This window comes from Charadrius vociferus, unplaced genomic scaffold, assembly GCF_000708025.1.
Source record: "Charadrius vociferus isolate BGI_N301 unplaced genomic scaffold, ASM70802v2 scaffold12, whole genome shotgun sequence".
Lineage (NCBI taxonomy): Eukaryota > Metazoa > Chordata > Aves > Charadriiformes > Charadriidae > Charadrius > Charadrius vociferus.
In genome coordinates, this window is record NW_009647422.1 from 448,867 (window position 1) to 459,205 (window position 10,339).

The following is a 10,339-nucleotide window of genomic DNA, read 5'->3' on the forward strand; positions in this document are numbered from 1 at the left end:
TTCTTATATTTTTATTTTAACATTAGACCAATTGGATCCTGTATGCCATTGACTATACGGATTAAATGAATCCCACACATAAATCCTTTATGTGATCTACCCCCTCGAGACTCATTATTCTGAGTGCTGGCATTTTGGAAGAGGAGAACTAAAGAAAAATGAAATCATAACAGGAACCAAAATCTTTCCTGTGAGGGAAACTTTGTGTGCTCAAGGCCAAGCACTGCAAGCTGTGCGTAGGGGGAAATTAGTTGACTCAATTTCTGGAAGTGCAAAACACTGTAGCTAAAGATTTCTGAGTCACAACCCTCAAATGGGACAGAATAAAGTCTTACAGCGATGAAACTTTCTTGTAAGTCTTCCAGTGAAAGTTGTAGTCATTAGAGCACTGGTATTTGCCCTAAAAAGTAACCACATCAGGAAAACAGGAGGGCCATCAATCTCTAGGATTAAACAGGGAATTCTTTTGGTATCAGTGTAAAACATAGCAACACCAGCCTACTCCCTTCAACATGCGTATTTGGCCGATGGAAGGAGAACTGTGGAATGCCTCCATTTACATTAATCTTGGATGAAAGCCTTGTATTAGTTTCCTCTGAAGACGCTCAGTCGCCAGGAATGACAGTTAGGCTTCTGATCTGAACTGCTTTGTGGAAGGACATCTCTCTCCCTTTCTGCTGACTACGGGCTGCCCAGGGGGACCCTCCTCTTATGTAACATAACTAAAGTTTGACGAAGTGGTTGCTGCAAAGTATATTTCCTACATGCTGCCCTGAGGAGCACATGTAAGTAACTGCACAATATCTAAGCTACCCCACATCTCAGAAAAAGCAATTCCTTCAGACTCTTAGGAGCTGAAGCGTTTCCTGTTTCACAAATAGTATCTGACAGTCTAATAAGGAGGAAGGATCAAATATAAAATATATTAAAGAAAACACCATCAACTTTGGCTACTACAGGGAGACCCTTTTCTCTTTTCTTTATTCCCACTTCCCTTCCTACCTTTCTTTCTCTTTCTTTTTCTAGTACAAAAGATTTCCTCTCCAGAAGAGATTAAATACATTTAAAAAAAAAAATCTTATGGCTGTCAAAGGGTTTTCAAATAACTGTTTTTCGAATTTATGAAAACCATATTTCAAATAATGTATCTCGCTGAAATCACAATCCAAACTAATAATCAACGAAGAGGTTCATTTGTTAGTGGCAGAACATCTCTTCATGAAAAAACAATGACAAAAATAATATGGAATCCTATTTTTATTTTTAGAGCTAGGCTTTTATTTCACATTAATACAAGTGTAGTGGCACCAGATAATTGTCACCTTACTCACTTATATGTAAGTGCAGGAGGAAAAATCCATGAACCTCCCCCAGGAATAGACGAATGAAACAAAGAAGAGTTTTTATCCTGCAAAATCTGTGAACTTGCAATAAATTAAGTAATCTGCAGGAAAAGTAAAAAAAAAAAAACAACCCAACCATTCTTCATTATCATGGTATTCACAAGGAAATTAAAAAGAAATCTCGATTTGACTCAAAGTAAGAATATTGTTTAAACTTTTGCCAAATCAGTAAGTCAAAAGACCATCTGGGGTCAAAATTAAAGCTGTAGTCATTGCTTAAGTGAGAGTCTGTTTTGAGCAAACTTAGCATTTCAGAAGAATAGATTGTATGTTTTATTGCTGTGTCTGTGACATTTTTTTTGTAATTAAACATTTTTTGTAGTAACTCAACAATATGACATATTAAGGTTAAGTGGATGCAATTTTGAGCGCTACTTGAAAATCCATATTTTAAGAAAACAGTAGTAGTGGAAGCAGAATGCCATGTGAACTAATTCTGCAACTCAAGTGACATTATTTGAATCCTGTCTAACAAATCGACCATTACTCGATTTAGTAATTCTAGGTGATCAAAAGCTAACTACATTTTTTCTTTCATAAGTATGTGGGGAAGATGCTGTTTTCTAGTTATGTTTTTGTGTAGAGTTTTCCCATTATTACCCTTATTTTTCTAGGGGCCATTATAAATAACAAAAATAAAACTGTTTGAGAAAAGGCATCAAAACAATTTTCTTTCCATTAAAAAAAAAAATCATGTAATTCAGCCGTAAGGTGGTTTTGTTGTGGTTTTTTTTTTTTGAGAGAGAGAACTGTACACTAGTGAGTGTATTGTACAATTATATGCAGAGAATTAAGCTGTTGCCTACAGCATTAGTTGAATAATGTGAGAAAATTCTTATTGTAAATCCCCATGAAAAATAGCTGCATGAAAACCAAGTCAGCATTAGGATTGATCTATACCCAGGAATTCATGAATAGAAACGACATAAAAACTAACTCAGCATTACAATTAATTTATACCCAGGAGAGCAGGAATAAGAAGCAGCATAAGTGTGCCATGAAGCACAGAAAGGGGACAAACTTACCATCTGGGATTGAGAGGTTTTACCTTCTCAAAGGCCCTATTTATTTGTCCAGAATTTCCTTTCCTTTAAAGACAATTGTGATTTTCTCCCTCTGCTTTCTCCAACAGTATTTCAAAAGTAGTAAAAAACCTCTGGACTTATGGTAGTCAGGTCAGAGAACACAAATCCATTAAGTTTCTCTTAAAGGGGGATATTACGTTTTTACTTATAATAGCTAGTTTTCTGTGCTGAATATGGTGAACAGTTCATAATTAATGCATATTTACTGAACCCCCTTTCCTGTGACTTAATCTTTTATTAGCAGGTTTTAATTGTTCCAGATTAATTATTTGAAAAACTGGTGAATAATAACTGCATAGTGACTAAATAACTTTGACTTGAAGCTTCAGGCATGTTATACTTTTACATGCTCTGATCACCCTGACTTAATTTCTGGTCTTAGTTTCCTGATGCAGAAATTACAGTGATAATTTCAGTATTTGGGCTTTTTTTGTGCGTCTGTAGTACACAATACTCACCTGAAGAGATCATGAAAGTGATTGCTTCCCTGCTTTTTCTTTCTCTCCCAGAGAAAATAATTTTGAAAAATGAAAATAGAAAACAAGTCCATCACAACATCCCTACAATAGCATTGGTGAAAAAAATCTCTGTTGTTGCTCTAATCTGTAGGGAGAGTCAAGATATACACACAGGCCAGCTAAAATACCAGAGGAGAAGATAGAAGATGAGAGAAGAAGATGATGAGATAGAAGAAAACTGAAATCACACATCATTCTGAATAAATACCTACTTTTAATAGCTGCCAATTGTCAATTTATAGGGCCAAATGGGTCAACTGACATTCAAATGTCACCAGCTGAGCCTAATACATTGTGTTTAAAGTGCCCAATTTGTGTAACAGATAATTAAGCCATTGACCAATTTTGCCCAGGACATTGTTCAGAAGTTGCTGAGCCGCAGATTGCTGGAAGTCAGCCAGGTGGTGTTGGAAGAATCACCGCATAGTTGTTGTGCTCTTACACCTTTATCGAGCTTCCTGCTACAGCCACTGTCAGAGAAAAGAATCAGCTATTAATGTCTTTGCACTTAACTGTACCTCTGTTTTCATGCTCTTAAGCTTTAAAAAAAAAAAAAAAAAAGAAAAAGCAGAGGAAAAAAAAAAACAATAAGCCAATGTATTTTCTTATTTTAGATATTTCATGACTGGAAGGTTGATTCCGCTATTTAAATAAAAGCTCTTTGAGCGATCACATTACATTATAGTGTTTGCCATTAAGAGGCTCTGAAATTTCTCTGTGATATTATTAAGGAAATAATAAAACAACAGCACTCCGGTTTACACTGGCTACTAAATCTGAAACTCCAGGTGCAAATATTAGCCAGCAAATCAAATGAAATAGAAGCAGAAGGCAGATGAAGATGAATGCACGAAGCAGCACAGGCTTTTCTGCATTGTTAGTTTATTCTTAGAATTGCTTTTCAGGCGGGCATATGAATCCTGAAAAGACACATGATTACATCCTTGGGTACAGGTCTGGCTTGGGTACACATCCTCAGGTCTTTTCTTGGAAACATCACCACCTTAATTCAGGTTGAAACGATCAGGTGATTAGTAGGTTATTTCTGCAGCCTCCTATTACGAGAGATATAACTATCAGCTGCAAATACAATTCTCTTCTGAGAACGACGAAAACAGCTCCTGTGGCCTCTGTTAATTAATAGATGGCAATGAGCTTTGTATCAAGGACTTAAATGTTTCCTCCTAATGCAGGGTTTGTTGTTATTATTGTTTCTTCTCCTGACAGTGGAGGTCTTATTATAGTGGAAAAGCTACTGAGGTAGAATCACCATAATTAAAAAGACATTTCACGAAACATGAAGCGCCAACAGGAAGACTGTCCTCTTTTGTGTCACTTAAATGTGAAAACACTTAGTGGCCTGAAGAGTCTCAGGGGCCGGTGGTATGCGCCCAAGTGTTGTTTGTGGTGGTGTGCTAGCTGCAACAGTGAATTAAACAAAAAGAGGAGATGTTTCTGCTTTTATACGTATATACAGCAGAGGATTTGAGGATCTAGTAAGAAAAAGAAGGCAAACATAGCTGGCAACCTTTAAAGACGCTGGTAGTGCAGGCAACCCATGCAGATTCCCTCGATGCTACTTAAGGTATGTCCTCCCCCTACGTTGTCTTCTGCAGTGAGACCTGTCAGACGGTGGGTTGGCATCACGGCTCATCAACAGCTTTGGGCTGTTTTGCACTCATCTGCCTGCGCAGAGACAGAGGTCTTATCTTTGACACCTGAATTTCATACTAGAAGCAAGCGAGCACTGTCGGTTAGGAAGGAACGGAAAAAAGAAGGGATGCAAGTCAGGGCACTACTGAACTGAGATTTTGAAGTGGAGAGACAGGAATAATTGGTTTTTCAGCTTGCTGTTAATTCTTATAAATGGAAGAGATGTTCAGGCTGACCTTGTTTGTTTTTCCCCTTCAAGTATACCAGTGAACAAAAAAATATACTGGTCAGGACAAGTAGGAATGCTTTGCTTAGGCTTTATTAATAGTTTGCTTAGGTTTTATTAAATCTCTTTTTTTTTTTTAAGTGAAGTTCATGGAAAATCAGAACGTGGCAATTGTTATGTGACAAATATCAACAGACTGTGAATGAAAAACCATACAAAAGAGCCTCTTTGATATATTTATCACCTTAGTTTATCACCTTATATCTCTGCAAAACTCGAGCAAGAAAGTAGGGGCAAGATACTGCAAAGCGTTAGAACATAAATGCTACGTGTCTGTACACAACTGAGACAAGACAAGCACATGGAGAGGTGTTTTGAGCTCGGACAGGTGCAAGAAAATAGTTAGATGGTTTATTAGCATGCACGTGCTAACAGAAATCACGGACTAATTTTAAAACTGGTAAGGAATTGTCTTTATTATGGAAGACATTACAGAAATTTAGGTACACCAAGAAACATCTGTGTAGCACACATTTATAAACTTTGTAAACGTTTGTTCAAGGCCAACTCTTTAAAGATCTGCTGGTGCATAAATATCAATGACAATCCCATGACAAAGGAAAAAAGATCAGACAAAATTAAGTCATAGATAAAAGAATCCTAGACAATGGTTTGGGGTTTTTTGAGCAGAACCAATCAGCCTGACAATAAAAAGTAATCATCAGATTTTGTGGTTGTCTGGGCTTTTGAGAAAAGGTGTAGGTATCCCACACATGGAAAGTGCTCACTCACACTTTGCAACATCCTACATTTGCAATCAGACCAACAACGTGATATTTGGGGAGACACCCTATGGACTATGTCCTGCTCATAACTATACCAGTAACTGTATTGTAATGGTACCCCATTCTAATGCAGTAGCCAAAGCTAGACTTGAAGGCAGTGGAAATTGGTTATTTTTTCACTGAATGCAGCACAATGCCACCAAAGGAAGGCAGTCTATAACCTAAATCAAGTATACTTTCACGCTTACCCCACTTCCAAAACAACCCTGGTCCAAAAACTATGCTCTAAAATTAGATTATAAATTTTCCAACTAGATACAACTTTTCTTTTATTTTCTCCCAAAATACTGTAACTTTTTTGTGTGTGTGGGTTTTCTGAGGTTTTTTCTTAGGAATATATTTTACCGAACCCCTCCAAGTCAAAACAGAAAAGTATTCCCGCAGCAAATGTGACAAAATAATCTTTTTTTTTTTTTTTTTTTTTTTTTTTCCCAGGCAACTACTTAAAGAACAACACGAGTGCCTAAAGGATGGACATCTGGCCTCATTTGAGAAACTTGAGGACATTATGCCTGGCCTCCAGCTGCCACTGCAGAAGGACACAAAACCTCCGTTGAGGTTTAACCCCAGTAGGGAGCTGAGCCCCACACAGCTGCTCACTAACCTCCCCACCACCACCACCCCTGGTGGGATGGGGAAGAGAATTGGAAGGGTAAAAGCACAGAAAGTCATGAGTTGAGATAAAGACAGTTTAATAAGTCAAGCAAAAGCCACGCACACAAGCAAAGCAAAACAAGGAATTCATTCACTACTTCCCCTCGGCAGGCAGATGTTCAACCGTCTCCAGGAAAGCAGGGGTCCGTCACGTGTAACGGTGACTTGGGAAGACAAATGCCATCACACCAAACCTCCCCCCTTCCTCCTTCTTCCCCCCTGTACAATCTCTTAACTGCAGTGCTGTAGCCATCTGCCTTGTGGAGACCACTGTGATACCCCTGAACGCTGGCAGTGTGATTAGTTATCCACTTTTTCATGCCTGAACTGCTCTCGTACTGTGAAAAGTAATGTCAAGAAAAACAGGTTTGATTAGCAATAACTGAGAAGACAAAAATCTATTTTGGGGGAAGTAGAAATCAAGCCTTCTAACAACTTCCAGGAATCTTAAAACAAAACGGCTCGGTGGCAACTCCAACGATTTCATGGAAGATAAAATGCATGATCCCTGTCTACTTGTATACTCTTACCTGGTTTTCCCAAAAAAACTTTTGAATCCCATGTCCCATTCCAGCCACTCTTGACAAAGCAACAGCAGCTGAATGGCATCCTTTTTTTCCAGTTTAATGAAAATTAGGAATCATATAGCGGAGCAGTACCTCTTTAGCACTTCTGATTGAGGGAAAGAACAGTGCATGAGACCAAAAATTAGAAATCACAGAAATCAAACGAGAGTTCAAATTTTCAGGTTCATTTTCATTTAAAAAAAACCAACAAAACCCTTCACTATTTCCACTAGTGATGGAACTACCTGCATTATTTAGGATCTAAAAGTTTTAAACACTGAGTAAAGGCTGATTTTTTTTTTTTTTGGCTAGGAAGCACTGCTGGCATAGAGAAAGATCACATAGCACTATCATTTATGTCAGCAAATAAAGCTTCAAGTATAAAGACACCCTTTGTTATTCATGAAATATTTAGTTACTTGAAAACGGCAGAAAATATTTCATTTGTGTTTGCATTGAGGCACTGTTTCCTCTACCTTGTTTATTGGGAGGAGAATAGAGGAATAGACCAAATAAATCATTTTTACGCCATTAATTAGGTAAAAAAAAAAAAAAAAAAAAAAAAAGGTACTTCTGCCTTTATACAAATGTGTAGTATTCTTTGAGAGGAATGGGAGTTCTTTGAAAACTGAAGATACGGACTGACAGAACAGCTTGGTGAACTAACGCTAATGTCACCGTTTTCGTTCAGCTGAATAAACACACAAATTAGAAGTAAAGAATGGAGGGCTCCCACATTGTAAAATCAATTTTTTTTCTTCTTTAAAGTCAGAACAAGCAACTGCTCCAAAATTTTTTGCTTTGCTTTGTCTTTTGTAATCTTTGTGGAATTTCAGACCTTGAGATTTGAAGAGATCAAGAAGACCTTCAAATCTAAATGAAACATCGTACAACCTTTCAAATGTGGAAAAAAAAAAAAGTACTTTCACCTTTGACTTTAAAACTTTTCCTAATTTCTCAGTAATGAAAATTAAACACAGGGTCAGTTATTTACGTGGCTGTATTTCCACACACTGAACAAATACAACTGGGCGTAAAATCAATTTTGTTTCTGAAGTCCTAAGCACAGTGAATCTAACCTCTGCCTGCTGCTATGTATCTTACACAGAAATGTTTGCACGTTTTCATGATTAATGGAAGTAACCACAGATTTGGGAATGATTTGGCTCACATTAAGCTCAGTAGCTTGTTCTTCGCTGCATAATGTCACTGCTTCAGAGGAGAATGGAGGGAAAGTGCCCCCAACACAGGGCAGAACATAGTCAGGGACAAAAGTCCTTCACTGGGAAATGTCAATTTGAATCCAGACAGGCTGAGGAGATGGCTACGCTGGGTTAGTTCCCAAGATCTGTGAATGCTCTAAATATATACCTACTTCTTTGAAGGGACAGCTGAACCTCTGCAATCCCTCTGCATCCTGCATCAACCTCAGAGAACATCTTTAAGCACATTAGAACCCTCTGAGAAGGATGTCAAAAAAATTCCAACAGCAAAGAGCTGCCAAGTTTGGGGTATGGATCGGACATTATTATAAGGAAGGCCAAACAAAGACTAAGTGCTCTTAGGAACCACAAGAATAATTAAAAGCAAGGAAAGAACAAAATCGTGTGTTTATGAAGTTCTGCCCCATTCTGTGCAGAGATTTTTGGAACTGTAATTTGGACTTTGGTACTTACATTTTTATAGTTTTTCTTTGAAATGTAACTCTACGGAACATAGCTAAGATACTCAACTCTGGAGAGGGAAACCCTAGTACTCAGCCTTGCTTCCAATGACTTCTTATGTTGTGCTTTCCACTAAAGGACCAAAGTTCTTCCCTCGGCTCAGAAAGCTCATCTCCAATGCTACAGTGCTCCTGCGAGCTACTCAGTATTTCCAGCTCCTGGAGGTATCAATTACACCTTGAAAAGCTGTGAAAAAAAAGAAAAAAACAAAAGAAAAAAAAAAAAGAGCTGTAGCTGCAATATGTTAACAAGAGCACCCTTTCCGAAAGAGCAAACCTGTTTCTACTCTAGCTAAGACGTGCTTCACACCCCAAAGATTTTCCTTGAGGTATTTCATTTGGTTTCTGGCTATTTGCTCACTCCCTCGCTGTTTGGCTCTGTGACACTAGATGGAGCTGCGGATCTGCTGAAGGCATCCGGCTCCATCTCTCCTCCTGCCCGCAGAGGGCACCCAAGCTCTTCGCAGCTCCGGTCATCGCGGGGATCAAGAAAAGGTGAAGTCAGTCCTGTGACTCAGTCAGGGATTTAGAGAGGTTGGACCCTTGGATTCAGTCCCCCTGAAGGACGACGCCTGCAGGGTGTGATTTTTTTAAATCGGGTATTGAGCAATCCAGATTATTGGAAGTAGGAAGAGATGGGGATAGTCAAAAAGGTGCACAGCAAAGAGTTTGTGAATGTAATGTGTTTGTGATAATCAGGGCTTTGGGATACATTCCCAAGCTTAACAATGCAAGATGGGAGAGAAAAGACAGGGTTGCTAACAGCAGAATTTTTGAGAAACAGCATCTTTGCAGAAGCACAGAAGGCAGACGGACCCCTCCTTGCTTCCCACAACTAGCATGGCTTGTGGGACAGCCCTGAATTGCCATCCTGATGCCTCTGATGTTCCCATTCTCTCTCTTTTCTTTGTCATTTTCCACCAAACTACAGAGCCAACTCATGCAACTTTGTGGTCTCCTGTTCACCCTCAGCTCCTTGATCTGTGTTCCAGAAATCCCAGGTGCTCTCCCAGCCACATACTGAGACATCCCAGAGCTGCTCCATTTCCAAAAGCAGATATGTTTACCTGAACCTGGCTGCTTATCACTCAGCTCCATTTCTAGTCTTCCTGCCATGTAGTTAAGGGGCCTTGCTAAGAGATGGAGCAGCTTCAACAGGTGGACCACAAGGTGGTCAAAGCTGCCAGGTACTGTCCTAATAGCATGATGATAATAATATACAAAATGTCAACTGTACAGCAATGTTTAACCTTTATTTCCCACCTTCAAAGTGAATTAGATAGTTGTACTTTCTCCTTATTAGATGACAAAAACACCGTGAAAAGATTTAATGGCAGATGACTCTAGAAAGCACTTTGTGCAAATAGTTACATAGTGTGTAAGCTATACAAAATATATATGTCTCTGAGGTTTTTTTAGACAAGTATATATACATGTTTGTGTATATTTACCTTCCGGTGAAAACAAACTTTGCCATGTTTACAGCCTATTCAGTCTAGAAACAGCAGTCACTAATTAGAGGGTATATTTGTGGAAGAGAATTAATTTACTCTTTACTGCTCTGTCTATCATAACAATAAAGCTGGGCAAATATGACAGCTGTTGGGGAAGACTTTTGTTTTTTCTTTTGCTCTTGTTTGCAGTATAAGTCCAATTTATTTTTTTG